This window comes from Cibotium barometz, chromosome 20 (genome assembly GCF_041138505.1).
Source record: "Cibotium barometz isolate CiBa-2024 chromosome 20, ASM4113850v1, whole genome shotgun sequence".
In the NCBI taxonomy this organism is placed as follows: Eukaryota; Viridiplantae; Streptophyta; class Polypodiopsida; order Cyatheales; family Cibotiaceae; genus Cibotium; species Cibotium barometz.
The window spans coordinates 26069852-26088668 of NC_141065.1; the positions used below are offsets into that span (position 1 = coordinate 26069852).

The 18817-nt window shown below is 48.3% G+C and overlaps 1 protein-coding gene across 1 annotated transcript in view; it reads right to left on the bottom strand.

Annotated features, from left to right (window-relative positions):
* The window catches only part of LOC147627712 (Pseudouridine synthase family protein), a 104450-nt gene that overhangs the window by 80500 nt on the left and 5133 nt on the right, over nt 1–18817 (bottom strand). The window lies entirely within an intron of this gene.

Here is an 18817-nt window from a genome sequence, read left to right on the forward strand (position 1 = left end):
ATGGGATCTTTTCATACTGCCTGGAGACAAGGGCTGAGAATATGCAGGCCCAGAACAAAAGAGCAACACAAGGAAAACAGATTAGGAGTAAGAGAAATCAGTAGCAGTTTGGGCAGTGAAAATTCTAGTTGATCCAGATCCAAGAGGAGAATCAGACATGAATACCTTACCGTACAGGTTCAAGGGGATGTCACATGCGAATGTCATGCTGACGCTACATGTTGGGTTAAGATTTAGCAATTGGGTCAAAAGTTAGCCCATAGGACACGCCTCACCCTATGGTACACGTGGACAGCCTGCAGGGCAGTCGGGCAGCAGGCACATCAGGTCGGGCAGCAGGAACAGGTGCACACAGGCCTGTGGGCCGCATCAGGAGTCCAGGACAAGCATGGGTGCCACATGGTAGTCGGGCATTGGGACAACATGTCGGACAGGCCTACATCATTTTATGTTCGGCTGACCTTCTTCTTGTATATAATATAGAACCAGTAGTGTGCACACTGTGTTAATTCCATTGCCCTCTTATCTCAACCCTTATTACATATGCACAAGTGTTCTACAGCCCATGTTCCCAGCCCTCATTTACAGAGAAAGAAAAAGAGGCTACAAAATTGTGAGGAACAATTCCTACCAAAAAAACACAAATGATTTCAATTTTTTTGAATCAACGCAAATAGCTGGCCTCACTTTAAAGTCTGTATAGTAAATCCCCTCTAGCCATTCTATGCATCTTTTGGATGCAGCCAAGCAAGGGAAAGAAGACCAATCATGAAACCTGAACCAAAATCCACCCTGCCACTAAACTAAATCCCAAACATAGCAAACAGTCAAACTACGCTTCCTTTTTTACCGCCACTTGCTCTGCCCAATCTTCTTGTTCTCCTGTTCTCCATCCAAACGCTTCTCCATAAGCTACAAGACCTGCTACTGCATGTAAATCCAGTGCTGGTGTTGCATATGACATCTGCCACATGTGCATTGTCGTCTAACCTATGGGGATGTAGCGCTCATGGGTGGCATCTGGAATTGAGGGGTTTGTGGTAATGGGTGTCACATGCATGCCCAACATGACAACATGTGGACACGCTTTCTTCTTGTAGCCAGTATCTTGGCAACAAGAAGCCGGATATGGGCAGACTGAACCAGTTTTAGAGGCCAAGACACTGCCCCCATATGCCCGAAACTGCACAATAGGTTAGAATGCATGAACAGGATCCGAGTCAAGATCCAAGAACCATTGTATATATGAGCATTTAGCAATATACAGTAGATTAGCATTACACTCATCTTCTGTGTGTTTGGAAGTTAAGTGTTAATCTCTCTTGCTTAGCATTAATCAAGATCACACTTCTGTTATGCCTATAACAACCCTATCACAGCCTAGGGCAGTCCTCAAGTATAGTTTTTGCATGCCGAATTAGGGTTTGCAGGCCAAGATTCGGGTTCCCCTGTTTTGCATTAGTACAATCCTTGCATTGACATTTTCAGTGCCACTTTAGTTTGCATTGTTAGAAGTCATCTCCTGTCTTTACTGAGACACCAAGGCCTCTGTTGTGGGTGTGCCCGCCCTTGTAGGTGTTTTCTCATTTTTCCTCACTCCCCGTATTTTTCCCCCATTTTTCCCATATTTTCTCTGGCTTGGGTGGCAGCCCTGAGGTGGCAGGATGTCCTTTTTGTTGGTAGCCGACTGCATCAGTCTTCTTAGTGGTGCTGGCCAACTGTATGTGGACAGGTCGTGGACCTTCTTGGTGCTGGCCGACACCTCTATGAGCTGGCCGACTGGTGTATACAGTTGTGGGCACTTCTGGACTCTTGTCGGCTGTCCTACAGCAGGCCGACTGCAGTTTGGGGGGCCATTTTAAATGGCCCGACAGCCCCTTGCCACATTGTATCATTGTATCATACACGGGATCTTCTTTGTGTATATAGAGCAGAGTTACACGCCTCTATCTCTCTCCCTCTCTTGTGCTGTTTTTCTGCATTGCGTTTGCTCGTGTTCCCAGATTTGGTCATCATCTCCACTGCATATTCTAACATGATATCAGAGCCCTAGGCTCTTGATAGTTCTTGGGATTTGTGTGATCAAGAGGGGGACTGTTGTGTTGCTGATTGGACTGTTCGGGACAGATCAGGAAGAGGAGAAGCAAGAGGACGGAGGGCTAATTTGCTGGACAGCCACTTGCAGGTGTAAGTTCTTCTTTGTTCCCACCAACCCACCCTTTTTCAGATTACATCCCCACAATGGCAGATTTGTTAGAGATGGCTGAGAGGCATGTGAAGATCCCTACACTCCCCACGTTCCCGGTGGACCATCAGTTGGACGGGAACAACTACGGCATATGGAAGGTTATGATGGAATCTGTTTTGGAGTCTTAAGACCTTGATGATTTCATCGTTGTTGGGGTTCTACGGCCGGAAGTAGAGGAAGGGGAGTTACCGTCGATCAGTAAGGACCAGGAGGCACAGGCACAGTTGCGGGATCCTATCAACGCCAAGGTCCGCTCATTTATCTTCCTCAACTACACACCACAGGTAATCAATCATGTCAAGCATATGACACTAGCCAAAGGTATATGGCAGCATTTGGCTTCTCTTCACAACAGGGTATCGCCCATGAAGAGGATTTCCTTTGACTCGGAAGCAGAATGGTTCATTGATTTGGTTGATGGACACCAAATTGGACGTGAGCTTCCTGATGAAGCTGTTAAGCTCATGGTTGTAGATGACTCTTTGGGAGGCAAGATTGCGTATCTTGTGGTTTCTGTAGCATGCGAAGGATCATGGACTCTTTTACACAGGAGGGGGATTGATGGATGGAGTCCGACCCCACGGTTGGAGTGACTCAGATTGGGGAGGAGATCCAAACACGAGGCCCAGGAGCAGTTTTATGGAGCAGTAAGAGACAGTCATCTTTTCACTTGTCGTCGACAAAGGCAGAGTATCGGGCTGCTTGTGATGCTGCTTGCGAGGTGGTGAGGTTGCAGAGGTTGCATGGCAGGATTGGGCTTCCACTGGAGGAACCCACGGTCATCCAGAGGCACTTTGTTCGTGAACAAATCGTGCTGATGACATCTTGCTAGAGTTCTGTTCGACGGAGGACAGTACGGTGGACCTCTTCACGAAGTTGCTATCTCAGGATTTGCTCAGGCGGCACCCCAGCTCCCTGTGGTTGGTTTCACAGCCAGAAGCTGAGAGGGAGTGTTAGAAGTCATCTCCTGTCTTTACTGAGACACTAGGGCCTCTGTTGTGGGTGTGCCCGCCTTTGTAGGTGTTTTCTCATTTTTCCTCACTCCTCGTATTTTTCCCCCATTTTTCCCATTTTTTCTCTGGCTTGGGTGGCAGCCCTGAGATGGCAGGATGTCCTTTTTGGTAACCGATTGCATCAGTCTTCTTAGTGGTGCTGGCCAAGTGTATGTGGACAGGTCGTGGACCTTCTTGGTGCTGGCCGACACCCCTATGAGCTGGCTGACTGGTGTACACAGTCGTGGGCACTTCTGGACTCTTGTCGCCTGTCCTACAGCAGGCCGACTGCAATTTGGGGGCCATATAAAATGGCCCCATAGCCCCTTGCCACATTGTATCATTGTATAATACTCGGGATCTTCTTTGTGTATATAGAGCAGAGTTACACGCCTCTATCTCTCTCCCTCTCTTGTGCTGTTTTTCTGCATTGCATTTGCTCTTGTGTTCCCAGATTTGGTCATCATCTCCGCTGCGTATTCTGACATGCATGGCAAATAAGGGTATGTGTTTTAGCATTTTAAGCCCATTTTTGCGTGTACCATATAGGTTGCATGTAGTCTAGGACTTGCAAAAGTCTCAGCCTAGGTCAAGACTGTTAAATATTAATATTGATTAATGTGTGAATAAATAGGTGCTAGGTGGTTGCGTAAACTGGCACTTAATAACTTAGTATTCTAGGCTTTAAATAAAGCAATTCTAGTGTGTGTAAACAACCGCTGGTGTGTAGGTTCATTTATGTGTGGGAACAACCCCTTAGAAAGCAATGATGTGTAAAGGTGACGCCTCGTAGGGACACTTGGCATGGCTTGACATGTGGCATGTGTGGTGCCAGCATATGTGTTGGAAGTCTCTTGTATCATGTATGTCCACCACGTATACCTGTCAGTATGTGTGTAACCATGTATATGTGTTTGTATAGGTGTGAACACCTATTTAGGCATGAACACCCCATGTATGTGTAAGTGTGCCTATGCTTGTGTGAACACCCTCTTATCGGGAAGGTGATTCTAAGAGTTGGAGGATGAAATTAAGCTCATGGAAGGTGATTCTGATGGGGCTTTTTGCATGGGCTATAGATCTTGATGAGGGGCATGAGTGTCAGAATGCACAACGGAAATGAAAGACAACTGCTGTGTAGAGAGCAATACACAGATGAAAGAGAGAGAGAAGCTACTGTAACTCTGCTATATACACCAATAAAATCCCGGAATAATACATGGAAGAGTGTGGGGGCAAGGGGCCATTTTATATGCCCCTGGCTGCAGGTCGGCCAGCCCCATAGTAACATGAAACGTTTTGTCCGTTTCGTTGTTTCGAAGGTTTCGTTTCATTTCGTTTCGTCTCTTTTGGACGAAACACAAAGGTTTCGAAATGACACTTCTCATATACACATACCAAATTTATAACATACCAACAAAAAGATGAACATGCATTTTTTGGGACTAGCGGGTATGAAATTAGTGATTTTGGGAGTAGGTTTTTTGGTATTTTCAAAATTTGGGCAAGAAAAGAAGAAAGAGAGGAGGAAAGAAACAAGTTGGAAGGGAAGTGGAGAAAAGGGAACGAGGTGAGAAGAAAAGGAGAGAAAGTTGGAAGGCAAGAAAAGGAGAGAAAGAGGAGGAGGGAAGAGGAGGCATGGACCCTGGAGGAGAAGAGAGAGAGAGAGAGGAAAAGGGAAGAGAAAGAAGAGGAGGCAATGGAGGGGAAGAAGTGAAGGAGCAAAGAGGAGGAGTGGATGAGGAGAAGAGGCAGAGCAACGAGCTGCAGCCGGGAAGAAGCGTGGGATGCCCGAAGTGGCAAATGGGCAGCAAATATGGCGAAAACGACGGCAAATATTGCATTTGCCAAAAAAAAAAAACTTTCGCCCGTTTTTTTGACCTGACTTTACATTTGGGTGAAACGTCGTTTCAATGGGCAAGTTTTGTTTTGTTTCGAAACATTTCGTGCCAAAAACGTTTCGTGCCGTTTCGAGAGGGCAAAACGTGTTTTTATGTTACTATGGCCAGCCCAAAGTCAGCCAACAGCAGCCCACGACCAGAATATGCATAGTCGGCCAGCAAAAAAGCAGTCGGCCAACACAAAAATACAGTCGTGCATCACCTGATCAGTCAAGCAGCACAGACACAGTCGGCCAAGCATCTGGGGGCAACCGACAGCCCACACACAGCTCCAGAAAAATAGGAAAAAATACGGAGAGTGAGGAAAAATGGGAAGACACCAAATACGAGCGGGCACACCCACAACAGAGGCCCTGACATAGTGTACAGACAGGAGATGACTACTAACACCCCCTTTCAGCTCCTGGATGTGGAACCAACCCCAATGAGCTGGAGTGCCGCCGGAGCATAGCCTGAGGTAGAGACTTCGTGAAGAGGTCCGCCGCATTGTCCTCCATCGAGCAATAAAGAAGCAAGATGTCACCAGCCAAGATCTTCTCACGAACAAAGTGATATTGTATCTCTATGTGCTTGGTGCGAGCATGAAAGACCGGGTTCCGAGCAATAGCGATGTAACACGCGGAAGCTCTGGGGGTCTTCTTTCAGCCCTAAACACCACTGGCAACATGCTGATGCAAAACGCAGACATGAAGAGAGAGTAGAGAGAGAGAGAGAGATGCTGGAAATTCAGTATATTAATATAGTACAAAAAGGGTACTCTTCTACAGCCCTAGGCTGTCTCATATAAAAGGTGAAACATCACCAAAATCTGGTCCCTACTTGGACCCTAAGGACCCATCCCCATAAAACTTCATGGAAAGCTGGCCGACTACTGTCGGCCAGCTGACTGGACATAAAATCATCAGAATGATGCGCCTGTAGCCACCTAGTTTCTGATTCAGTCGACAGCCCTTCTGGTCTCAGCCGACAGCTCCTGTTCTGTTTCTGGTGCAGACGACAGGGATCCAAGTCCATTCTCCAGTCCAACACTGCACCTTGTGCTCCAAGTCCTAGCTCTATCTGGTTCATACTCTTTATCTGGCTGCCTCTTCTGGACCAGCACCTGAGAATGTCCATGGCATCTCTCATGCACATGACAAGCGATACAACTCTGGTTATCGCACTAGATGACCGTGGGCTTCTTTGTGGAAACCCAATCTCGCCAAGCAACCTCCGCAGCCACACAACCTTGCAAGCAGCACCACAAGCAGCCCGGTACTCTGCCTCTGTCGACGACAAGGCAATAGTTGGCTACCTCTTGCTGCTCCATGAAACTGCTCCTGAGCCGAGGGTAAAACTGTAGCCTGATGTAGATCTCCTCGTGTCTGGATCTCCTCCCCAATCTGAGTCACTCCAACCTTGGAGTCGAACTCGTTCCATCATTTCACCTCCAGTGGTGTAGAAGAGTCCAAGATCCTTCGTACCCTGCAGATACCGCAAGATCCGCAATCCTGCGTCCCAATGAGACTTCAACAGCATCTGCATAAATGAGCTCAACAACCCCACAAGAAAGCCCAAGTCCAATCTGGTGTTCAGCAACCAGATCAATGAACCAAACAGGTACAAAGAGGCATCAACTGGCTCACAAGGATCATTAACTGTAAGTTTCGTGTTCGGATCCATCGATGACGTGATAGGCTTGCAGTTCTCCATCCCAAAGGCCTCAAGCAACTCATGGACATACCGCTGCTGAGAGACAAAGAACCCCCTCTAGGTCTACCAGATCTCTAATCCCAAGAAGAAGTGGAGTAAGCCTAAATCGGTCATCTCAAACTCCTTTGACAAGGCAGCCTTCGTCACTGCAATGTGCTCCATATGACTGCCGGTGAGAATGAGGTCATCCACATAAAGCATGATCAACGTGACCATGCCGCGTTCCCGAAAGAGATATAGATTGGGATCAACAACCGATCTCTGAAATCCAATCCGTAGAAAGAAGGAATCAATCTTCTGATTCCAAGCCCTGGAGCCTCCTTAAGATTATACAAGGCCTTCTGCAACCTTAAAACCATCCCCTTTGATCCTAGAGCCTCAAAGCCTAGAGGCTGCTCAACATACACCTCCTCTTGCAGGTCACCATTAAGGAACGCAGATTTAACATCCATCTTAAATACGGGCCACCACTGAGAAGAAGCAAAGGCAAGAATGGTCCGAATCGTGGTCATCCTCACTATCAGTGCAAAGGTATCCTCATAATCGATGCCAGGCCGTTGAGCATAACCCTTAGCCACAAGTCTAGCTTTGTGTTTGTCCACGGACCCATCTGACGTATACTTGGTCTTAAAGACCCACTTGACACCAATGACAAACCATTTCGACGGCCTCGAAACCAACTCCCAAGTGTTATTCTTCTCAATGGCATCCAGTTCCACCTGCATGGCTTTCCTCCAAGTATCCTGTGCAAGGGCTTCCTTAACGGAAGTGGGCTCTTTGTCCCGCATGATACGAGACATCAAAGCATAGTTTACTTGTAAGAGCTCCGCTGAATGACTTTTGTCTCGATCTCTATGCGATCTTTGAGGTCCGTCCTCTGTGGTCCATTCGGAGGGAAGCTCCATGACACCCGACTCCCGAAGGGTGTCTACCAACCACCTAGGTACTCGAACAGAACGTGGAACCTCCTGCTGCTGCGAGGGCTCATCTCCAGCTGCGGGCTCAACCTCCTCAACTAACTGAGGCTGTACAGCTAGAACAATCAACTGGGAATCATCATCAGAATCCTCTGGGTCTCCAAGAAGTGGTGGCTCATCAACAGTGGAAACCGGAACACGCTCGTCAAAAACCACATCCCTGCTGACAAGGACGACCTCGTTCCTCTCTAGATCATACAAAATATATCCCTTGGAAAGAGAGTTATATCCCACAAAGACAAGTTTTTGGGACTTTGAGTCGAGCTTCCCCTTCTGCTTCTTTGGAATGTGAACATATGCATCACTCCCAAACACACGGAAATGGGAGACATCAGGTTTACTGCCAAAATACGCCTCAAAGGGAGTCATGTTCGGTACTGAAGTCGTCGGAGAACGGTTGAGCATATGGACAACCATAGCCATAGCCATAGCCACAGCCTCTCCCCAAAGTGGACGAGGAAGACCACGATGCTCCAGCATCGTCCTCGCCATCTCCACCACAGTCCTGTTCTTACACTCAACTACTCGATTCTCTGACGGCGAACCTGTATTGGCCAGCTCCTGCTTGATGCCATGTTCCACACAAAACCGCATGAATGCATTGGAAGAAAATTATCCTCCTTTGTCAGCCTTAAGAGTCTTTATCTGCAAGCCAGACTCTTTCATCACATGCCACTCCTTGAACTAAGCAAAAGCTTGGTCCTTCTGTGAAAGAAAATAAACCCATGTGAATCTGCTACAATCATCAACAAGCAGCATAGAGTACAAAGAACCTCCCAAGGATGCTGTCTGCATAGGTCCACACAAGTCAGTGTGTACCAACTCCAAAGTTTTCAAAGCCCACCTCGAAGCCTGCTTCCCTGTGCTGCTTACCACGAATGCAAGAACTACACGTCCTTGCCTGCTACCAACATCTTGCAAGCCAACCACCATCTGGTTCCGGAAAGCTCGCCGCAACGCATCCACATTCAAGTGGCCAAACCGAAAGTGCCACAAATCACAAATCTGAGAACCTGTCAAAGAGGAGAGTGCGGAGAGTTTGTATATACCATTCTCCATGCCGCCTTCTCAAACAACCTGGCCAGTCTCGGACAGAATGCTCCTCAAACTCCACTCGGAAGCCAGTCTTGCACACCTCATGCACTGACAACATATGAAAACCAAGTGCGGGGACGTAAAGAACACGAGAGGAATGCTTCCCCCCTCTGCCATTGGGAATGATCTCCATCCGGCCCTCACTGTGAATCGGTATGGTGAAATTGTTGCCAATGAAAATGCGACATGACTGCCGTTTCAGATCCTGAAAGAAGTCACGGGAAGGAGTCATGTGTCTGGAAGCACCACTATCAAGAATCCATTCCCGAGTATCCTTGGCGGTGAAGCCAACTACCTCCTCGCTCGAAGAAGATGAAGCACCAGTGTCCAACATCTCCAAGTGCACAAAGGCTGGAGTCTCTGCAACAGCAGCTGAAGCTAAAGAATCAACACTCTTTCCAATCCACTTGGGACACTTCCTCCAATAGTGGCCTTTCTCGCCACAATCATTACAGGTCCTCTTGGCCTTCAGTTTCTCTCGGTCTCGGATCGAGCTTCTTCTTAGAAGACTTCTCCGATGAAGACTTCCTTTGCCCTTCTTGTTGTTGTTATGGCCTTTCGACCGTTGGCTAGTCAAGGCCTCAAAACCTCCACCTTGTGGAGGGTTCGTGAATCGCTCTTCCTAGTCCAAGACCATGAGCACAAGCTCCTCCCATGTGATGGTGCTAAGCCTGCCACTGGTGATCAAAGAGGAGTAAAATGCAGAGTACTGAGAGGGCAAGTGTGACAACAACGTTATGGCCATATCCTCTGACGATATCTCTTTCCCGGCCTAGGGAACTTCCAACTGAAGACCCTGCAGCTTGTTGATGTGCTCCCGCATCGTCGACGACTTTGCAGGATTCATCACCTGCATCTTGTTAGCACTTTCATCCCCAATTTCTGCTCTGTATGGTGCCCATTTGGTCCCCTTTTGTATGGCCCTTGCTTGTGGGCTGGCCACCCCTTTTTTAGTATTTTTCTGGGATTTTTCCCAGCCATTCTGGCATTTTTCCAGTGAGCCATGTCCAACAGCTCCAGTCGGCCTGTTTCTGAGCTCCAGTCGGCCAGCTCTTCCCCACTATAAATAGTGGGTGCTGGCCTCTCATTTTTCATAGAGTCTTGTACTTATTTGCTCCCTCACTTATGAGACTATCACTGTCTCTTGCTTGGGACTGTTTTGGTTCAGTATATTCAGCATAGTTTGCTCCATATCTCTCTCTCTCTTGCACTCTCTGTTCAGCACATTCTAGTGCCACTCTGCTTCCGCTCTGTGCACTCTTTCATGGTATCATCGCTCCAGGTTTAGCAACCTTTCTGCTGCCCCAGATTCAGCCCTGTTTTCAGCACCTTCTCCTCTGCGTTTTCTTCCAGATCCATAGCTTTTGCTGCTGCGTTTTCTGGACAGCACTCTGCTGGTCGGTTTTTCTTCAGATTGGCTTCACCGATTCAGCCATCTGGCTCTTGGAGATCAGCGTTTCATTGCCCACTTGGAGATTGGACTGCAGGCGGCCTGTTTTCTACAGGACAGCACTTCTTCATTGCTGCGTTTTCCTCTCCAGTGGTTCTTTCCCTTTGCAGAGGGGGCTTGTGGTGTTGCAGGCTTTGGTGGCACTCTTGGTACCTGTGGAGGACACCTTTTCTTCAGAGATTGTGCATTTCTTGAGATTGAGCCCAAGCTCTTGTGATGGCTGCTCCCACTTCTCTTCATATGTTTGCTGAGTCTGCCAAGTTGGATGGTTCCAACTACACCCTATGGAAGGTGAAGGTGAAATCGGCCTTGCGTGGCGTGGATCTCTGGGATTGGCTTGTTACACCAGCCAATGCCACCCCTCCCACCCTTGCTTCTGGTGGTGTGACTCAGGCACAGATTGATATTTGGCAGTCGAATGATCGACGTGTTTTCTCCTTCCTGATGTTGAACTGTCAGGATGCTGTTCTCTCTCATGTGCGTACCGCAGATGCGGCACATGAAGTTTGGAAGGCTTTTGCAGATCTCTATGAGATGAAGTGTAATATGCGGAAGCTTCGGAGAAGGATCGGTACTTCAAAACTCAGAAATCAGCACTCTTATCGCGACGGAATTAACGCACAATACTGAAAGACGATGTGCAGAAAATAGAGAGAGAAAAGGGGAGATGGAGAGGACACAGTATTGGGTCCCAATTACCCTCTGTAGGGCCCCCACCACGGATGGTGTATTTGCTTTATTAGAATGATGTAAATCTGAAAACAAATACAAAGTACTTGACCTTTTCTTGGCTGGAAAACCTGCCCTTGACCTTCAGTCCTTCACCCCTTTGCGTTAGCAACCTCTTGGCTGTCCTGGCCCTTGTTTGCTTGGAGCACTTGGTGAATTATGAGATGAATGATGGGATTATGGCCTCCACTATATATACTCCTCCTGAGGAGCAGTCGGCCAGCTGAAAAAACAAGCTAAGTCCCACGACTGGTGAAATTCAGCAATAAATGCTGAATTAAATCCCAAAAAATACTACCTTTTTTTCCTAACAGGCTGAAAGTGATGCGCCTGCTTCTGATTGGCTAGACACCACTTTTGTCCACAATCCCAAGGCTGGGCAGCCTGTATGGGCTGCCCCATACATGCCCTACAGCCATATAAAGGCTTTAATCTCCTGGAGATTGCCTGATCTGTGCCCTAGGGCTGTCCTACAGCCCCTCCATGGCCGGTGGGTTCAGCCTGGGCCTTCCTGGCCCTCATGGGGGTGGTTCTACACCATTCCCGTGCCCCCACTCAGATCCGGGGTAGCCCTATGGGCTGGCCCCTTGTCCTAAACCTAATCTACTCAGTGATCTGGCATCTGGTACCAAACCAGATACACAAAACCACTGACATCATTCTAGAGGGAGACTCACAGCGCGGACTGGCACTGTTTCATGTGCAGGATAGTGCACACCTGACCTCGGACGACTGAGATGGATCCCTGGCTGACTCGTCCCGGACTGGGCTCACATGGGACCAGTTCACCATCCCAGGTCCTGCACCTTCTGTACAGAAATGTCTACGTGGCATCCAAGTGCGGGGCGCACGTGACATCCCCTTCTGCTTAACTTGACGGAAGCTGCATAGCCTCCAAATAATCCGTCAATAATGCCAGATAGTCTTCGAAAAATTCTTTGTCGAGCCATACCGCTTCATGAGTTCCTCGGTCCTGAAACTTCGTGAGAAACTGTCGTAGTCTTCGGCCTGAGCCATGCTTGAAACGATGCAGAAGGAGCTGTTCTGGAACCATAAGTTCTGCTTCATCAATGATGTCTGGTTCCGCTTCGTCTTTGACCTCTGAAGGGGGTGGACCTGCATATGGCTTTAACCAACTGACATGAAATACATCGTGCATAGTCCAACTCGGAGGTAGCTTTAACTGCATAGACACCTCATTAATCTTTTTCCGGATGGGAAATGGTCCGAATTTCCTGAAAGACAACTTTGGGCATCGCTTGTCCACCTGCTTCAATCTTTGCTTCATAATCCGAAGATACACCCAATCCCCTTCCAAAAACTTCATGTCCCTTCGGTCTTTATTGGCCTGTCGAGTGTAGGCCTCTTGCGCTTTAGCCAATCTGTCTCTAACGGACTCTAGGATCTCCTGGTAAGACTCCGTCACTCTGTTCGCCTCCGGTACTGAAGACGAAGTCCTGGTTAACAACGACTGGAAAGGCCTTCCAAACGCTGCCTCATATGGAGTCCTGCCAATAGCTGAAGAAAAAGAGTCATTCAAAACAGCTTGAACTAAAGGCAAAAATGATTCCCACTTACCTTGCTGATCGTGGACATAACACTTCAGCACATCAAAGGCCAACTGGTTGTATATCTCTGTCTGGCCATCTGTCTGTGGGTGGAATGCACTGGAAAAATTCAACTTAGTACCAAAATTATCAAACAATGCCCTCCAAAAATGACTGGTAAACTTGGCATCTCGGTCTGACACTATGGTCCTAGGAATCCCACCAATCGGGTACCAATGCCGAATGAATAGTTGGGCAACATCCTCGGCGGTCACATTGGCCCTGCAAGGAATAAGCATAATAAATTTGCTGAACCTGTCAACAATAGTTAAACACTGTGTATTACGCTTACTCGGACTGGGAGGCAGATTTGTGACAAAGTCCATCGAAATGTCCTGGAAAGGACCCTCAGGAATTGGCAAAGGCTGTAACAACCCTATCTTCTTTCCACGAGGAGCTTTCACCTTTTGACAAATGTCACAGCATTGTACATATGTAAACACATCACGCCTCATCTTTGGCCAATAGTATTGCCGTTCTAATTTCTCCAGAGTCGAATTCATGCCCCTATGACCACCTGTAATGGCGTCATGGACATCATGGAGAAGAGCTACCCGGAATGATTTCATGACACATAGTCGGCCTTTGTAGAAAAGCCAACCATCGCGTATCAGAAAATGGCATGGTCCTGTGGCATCCAATGCCTGTTCCCATTGTGTACCGAATTCCTCGGAATCCGCGTACGTGTGCTTCATGTCTTCTAGTCCTGTACCAACAAGGTCAAGTCTAGTGGTCTGCATCGCAGATACTTGTCCCTTCCTGCTCAAAGCATCGGCCATTGGATTGGCCTTTCCTGGAAGGTACTCAATCATGCCAAGGCTGGGCAGCCTGTATGGGCTGCCCCATACATGCCCTACAGCCATATAAAGGCTTTAATCTCCTGGAGATTGCCTGATCTGTGCCCTAGGGCTGTCCTACAGCCCCTCCATGGCCGATGGGTTCAGCCTGGGCCTTCCTGGCCCTCATGGGGGTGGTTCTACACCATTCCCGTGCCCCCACTCAGATCCGGGGTAGCCCTATGGGCTGGCCCCTTGTCCTAAACCTAATCTACTCAGTGATCTGGCATCTGGTACCAAACCAGATACAAAGAACCACTGACATCATTCTAGAGGGAGACTCACAGCGCGGACTGGCACTGTTTCATGTGCAGGACAGTGCACACCTGACCTCGGACGACTGAGATGGATCCCTGGCTAACTCGTCCCGGACTGGGCTCACATGGGACCAATTCACCATCCCAGGTCCTGCACCTTCTGTACAGAAATGTCTACGTGGCATCCAAGTGCGGGGCGCACGTGACATTAAGTCTCCGGGTCGGATTTTGGCATTGGAAAAGCAACTTATGAACTTATCAGTTTTTGCGTTTCCATCTTTATCTGCTTTCATCTCGAAGATGAAAGATCTCCGGGACGAGCTTGCTGTTTGTGGCAAGGACATCTCCACAGAGGATATGGCTATTCGGCTGCTCTCCAAACTTCCAGAGAGGTTTGATGCATACTTTCAGTCTCTGGTTTCTTCTCCTCGTCCTGTTCCAGTTACTTGGGAGGAAGTTCTCCCCTCCATTATGCAGATAGAGTCTCGCTTTGAGGAGCGGACTGGCACCTCCGGTGGCCCTGATGGAGCTTTGGCAGCACGAGATAAAGGGAAGTCTCAACAAAAGAAAGGTAAAGGGGGTTCTGACAAGAACTCCAAGGATTCCGATAAGGATAAAGACAACAAATCTTCAAAGAATAAGGACATTGAATGTCACTATTGTGGCAAGAAGGGTCACAAGTCACCCCAATGTCACAAGAAGAAGCGTGATGAAGCAGCAAAGAACTCTTCCTCAACAGCGGTGTCTCAACCCAAGAAGGATGATGGAATACTTCTCTTAGCAGGTACTCGGCGTATACTTGCTCTTGTGACTTCTCAGTCACGGTCTTGGATTGTTGATAGCGGTGCTACTGCTCATATGACACCCCATCGAGATTGGTTCGAGGACTTCACTGCCAGATCAGGCGAGATCACTCTGGGTGATTCTTCTTCTGTGCCAGTGCATGGTCATGGCACTATCCCCATCTTCCGTTCTGAAGAGGACAAGAGGTACTTCTTTGACGTTCTGTGTATTCCAGATTTGGCTTTTAACCTTTTGTCAGTGAGTGCTCTCACAGCTCAGGGTGCGGAGGTGATCTTTTCTCGTTATGAGATTACCATTCGTGATAAAGCGACTGGTAGCATCTTGGCTCAGGGAGTCCAAGATAGTGGCCTCTACAAACTGACCGCTCTGCTTTCTTCTGGTGCTTCTTCTGCTCTTTGGCATGCTCGGTTTGGCCACTTGAGCTATCAGCTTCTGCAGCGAGCTTCGAAGGATGGGTTGGTTGATGGATTACCAACCATCAAGGCTCCGTCTTCTCGCACCGAGCCGCCTTTTCGAAGGAGGCGACACACAGATCTTCGACATCACTTGCTCTCATTCATGCAGACTTATGTGGTCCTATGAGTACCGCGTCTTTGAGTAAGGCGTTGTACATGCTCGTGATGGTGGATGATTTTACCAGATATACTTGGGTTTTCTTTCTGAAGACCAAGGATGAGACTTTTCATCACTTTTGTGATTGGAAAGCCGAGGTGGAAAAAGAGACCGGTCACTCGGTCAAGGCTCTCAGGACCGATGGAGGGGGTGAGTTTACATCCCAAGAGTTTCAGCAATATTGCAAGACACATGGCATTCGGAGACAGCTTACTACAGCATATACTCCATCTCAGAATGGAGTTGCCGAGAGGAAGAATAGGACCATTATGGAGATGGCCCGTGCTATGCTTGAGCATTCTTCATTACCTCGACGTTTCTGGGCTGAGGCGGCTTCCACTGCTGTCTACATTCAGAATAGGTCTCCTACTGCTGCTCTTCCCGACAAAACTCCATATGAGGCTTTCCATGGTGAGAAGCCCTCCGTTGTTCATTTCCGGATATTTGGATGTACGGCGTATGTTCATGTGCCTAAGGAGCACCGCTCCAAGTTGGACTCGAAGTCTCAGCATATGACTTTTCTCGGATACAGCACTGTGTCCAAGGCATATCGTCTTTATGATCCTCAAGCCGATAAAGTTGTTGTGAGCCGTGATGTGGTGTTCGACGAGACTCCTACATCTTCAGAGGGGGGTGGTGAGCTTCTTCTTCCTGCACCTCCTTCTCCTCCTCCTACTCCTCCTCCTGCTCCCGCTGTTACTGTTACACCTCGAGCTGAGGATTCTCAGTTAGATGATGATGACCCTTCTCCTCCTCCGGCGAGTTCGAGCAAATCTGTACCTGGTTGGTATTATCAGACAGTTCGTGACTCTGGGTTACGTGAGCTCCCTTCTGCTCCTCCGCCTGGTTCTCTTCGGCGTTCTTCCAGAGTTTCAGGGAAACAAATTCATGAGGGCAACATGTTTGTTAATTATGCTCTTATGTCTACAATCATTAATGGTCCTTCTGATCCCACTTCTGTAGACGAGGCTCTTTCACATGAGTCTTGGCGTCATGCTATGCAGACAGAGCTGGATGCTATCGGACGGAATGGCACTTGGATTTTGGTGCCTCGGCCTCTGCAACGTAAGGTGATTGGTGTGCGTTGGATTTTCAAATCAAAGTTCCGAGCTGATGGCAGCTTGGACAAGCACAAGGCGAGGTTGGTTGCCAAGGGTTATGCTCAACGCCCTGGTGTCGACTTCGATGAGACTTTCGCTCCAACGGCCCGAATGACTACCATTCGCACCGTTCTTGCACTTGCAGGACATCATAGATGGCCCGTTTTCCAGATGGACGTCAAGTCGGCTTTCTTGAATGGAGAGCTTACACAGGAGGTTTATGTTGATCAGCCGCCAGGATTTGTTGTTCCGGGCAAACAGGATCATGTGTACCGGCTGAAGAAGGCTTTATATGGTCTAAAGCAGGCTCCGCGGGCTTGGTACCAGCGGATTGATGAGTTCTTTCAGAAGCTCGGCCTGCGCCGTTCTCATGCAGATTCGAACCTTTATATCCTCCTTGAGAGGGGGTTGATTGTTATCATTGTGGTCTATGTTGATGACCTCATCTTTACAGGTTCTTATTCTGTGCGGATCCGTTCTGTTATGGATGCTTTGGAGACAAAGTTTGAGATGACGGATCTGGGCCTCTTGCACTATTTTCTTGGCTTTGAGATTTGGCAGACCTCGAAGGGCATTTTCTTCTCTCGGCAAAAGTACACTCGGGAGATTCTCGACAGATTTCAGATGACTGGGTGCAAACCAGTATCTTCTCCTTTGGATATTGGTGAGAAGCTTTCTTCACTTGATGCTTCTCCAGGGACTGATCAGGGACAGTATCGGGTTCTCGTCGGTTGTTTGGTATGGTTGACCTACTCCCGATTGGACATATGCTTCGCAGTCAGTTTATTGAGTTCCTTCTCATCCAAACCCCGTCAGCAGCATTGGCGGTGTGCTCTCAGAGTTCTTCGGTACTTACGTGGCACTCTGGATTTTGGCATCTTTTATGGCCAAGGACGCACTCTTGTTGGATGGTCTGACTCAGACCGGGCTGGAGATCCAGATACACGGCGTTCGACCACTGGTTGTGTTTTTTCACTTGGGTCTGGAGCCATTTCTTGGAGCAATAAAAAGCAGCCTACTGTGGCGCTTTCCTCTACCGAGGCGGAGTACCGTGCAGTTTGCTATGCTGCATGTGAGGCGATATGGTTGCGGAGATTATTGGAGGAGCTTGGCTGTCCTCCTACCGGATCTACTCTTCTTTGGTGTGACAATCAGAGTTGCATCGCCATCGCCAAGAACCCTGTGTTTCATGCTCGTACGAAACACATTGAGATTCAGTATCACTATGTTCGTGAACGGGTTCTTGCTGGAGATTTGCGTTTGGAGTATTGTCCTTCCGCAGAGAATGCTGCAGATTTGTTCACCAAGCCGTTTCTCAGGCTTCCTTGGCTCCTCATCTTCGGATTCTCGGAGTTTGTTCAGCATCTGGTGCTGAGAGGGGGTGTTAGCACTTTCATCCCCAGTTTCTGCTCTGTATGGTGCCCATTTGGTCCCCTTTTGTATGGCCCTTGCTTGTGGGCTGGCCACCCCTTTATTAGTATTTTTCTGGGATTTTTCCCAGCCATTCTGGCATTTTTCCAGTGAGCCATGTCCAACAGCTCCAGTCGGCCTGTTTCTGAGCTCCAGTCGGCCAGCTCTTCCCCACTATAAATAGTGGGTGCTGGCCTCTCATTTTTCATAGAGTCTTGTACTTATTTGCTCCCTCACTTATGAGACTATCACTGTCTCTTGCTTGGGACTGTTTTGGTTCAGTATATTCAGCATAGTTTGCTCCATATCTCTCTCTCTCTTGCACTCTCTGGTTCAGCACATTCTAGTGCCACTCTGCTTCCGCTCTGTGCACTCTTTCACATCTAAACTTCCAAGGAGATTCTCTTCATGGGTGATACCCTGTTGTAGAGAGAAGCCAAATGTTGCCAAGTCCCTCTGGCCAGCGTCATATGCTTTATGTGATTGATCACCTATGGTGTGCAATTGAGGAAGACGAAAGAACGGACTCAGGCATTAACACAATCCCATAATTGTGCCTGTGCCTCCCGTTCCTTCCGAATAGAGGGTAACTCCCCTTCTTCCAACTCCGACCGTGGAACCCCAACAACAATGAAATCAACCAAGTCATAGGACTCCAAAACAGATTCCATCATTACCTTCCATATGCCGTAGTTGTTCCCATCCAACAGTCGGTCCACCGGGAACGTGGGGAGTGTCGAGATCTTCACGTGCTTCTCAGCCATCTCAAGCAAATCTACCATCTCAAGGGTTCACAAGGTCTTGTGAAGGGAGGGCAGGTCAGAAAAAAGAAGAAGAAGAGGCTGCAAATAGAATGCAAGGTGACTGTCCAACGGTGATGGCAAGCTTCTACCCGATCTCCAAGTCCCGTACAGCCCAAACAGTCTCCAATCAGCACCTCAATCAGCAAAACCTCGACGTCCCACTGTCTCCAAGCCTTCAAGCCACCTGGGACTCTGATACCATGTCAGAATGCACAGCGAAAATGAAGACAACTGCTGTAGAGAGCAATATAAAGATGAAAGAGAGAGAGAAGCTAGTGTAACTCTGCTATATACACCAATAAAA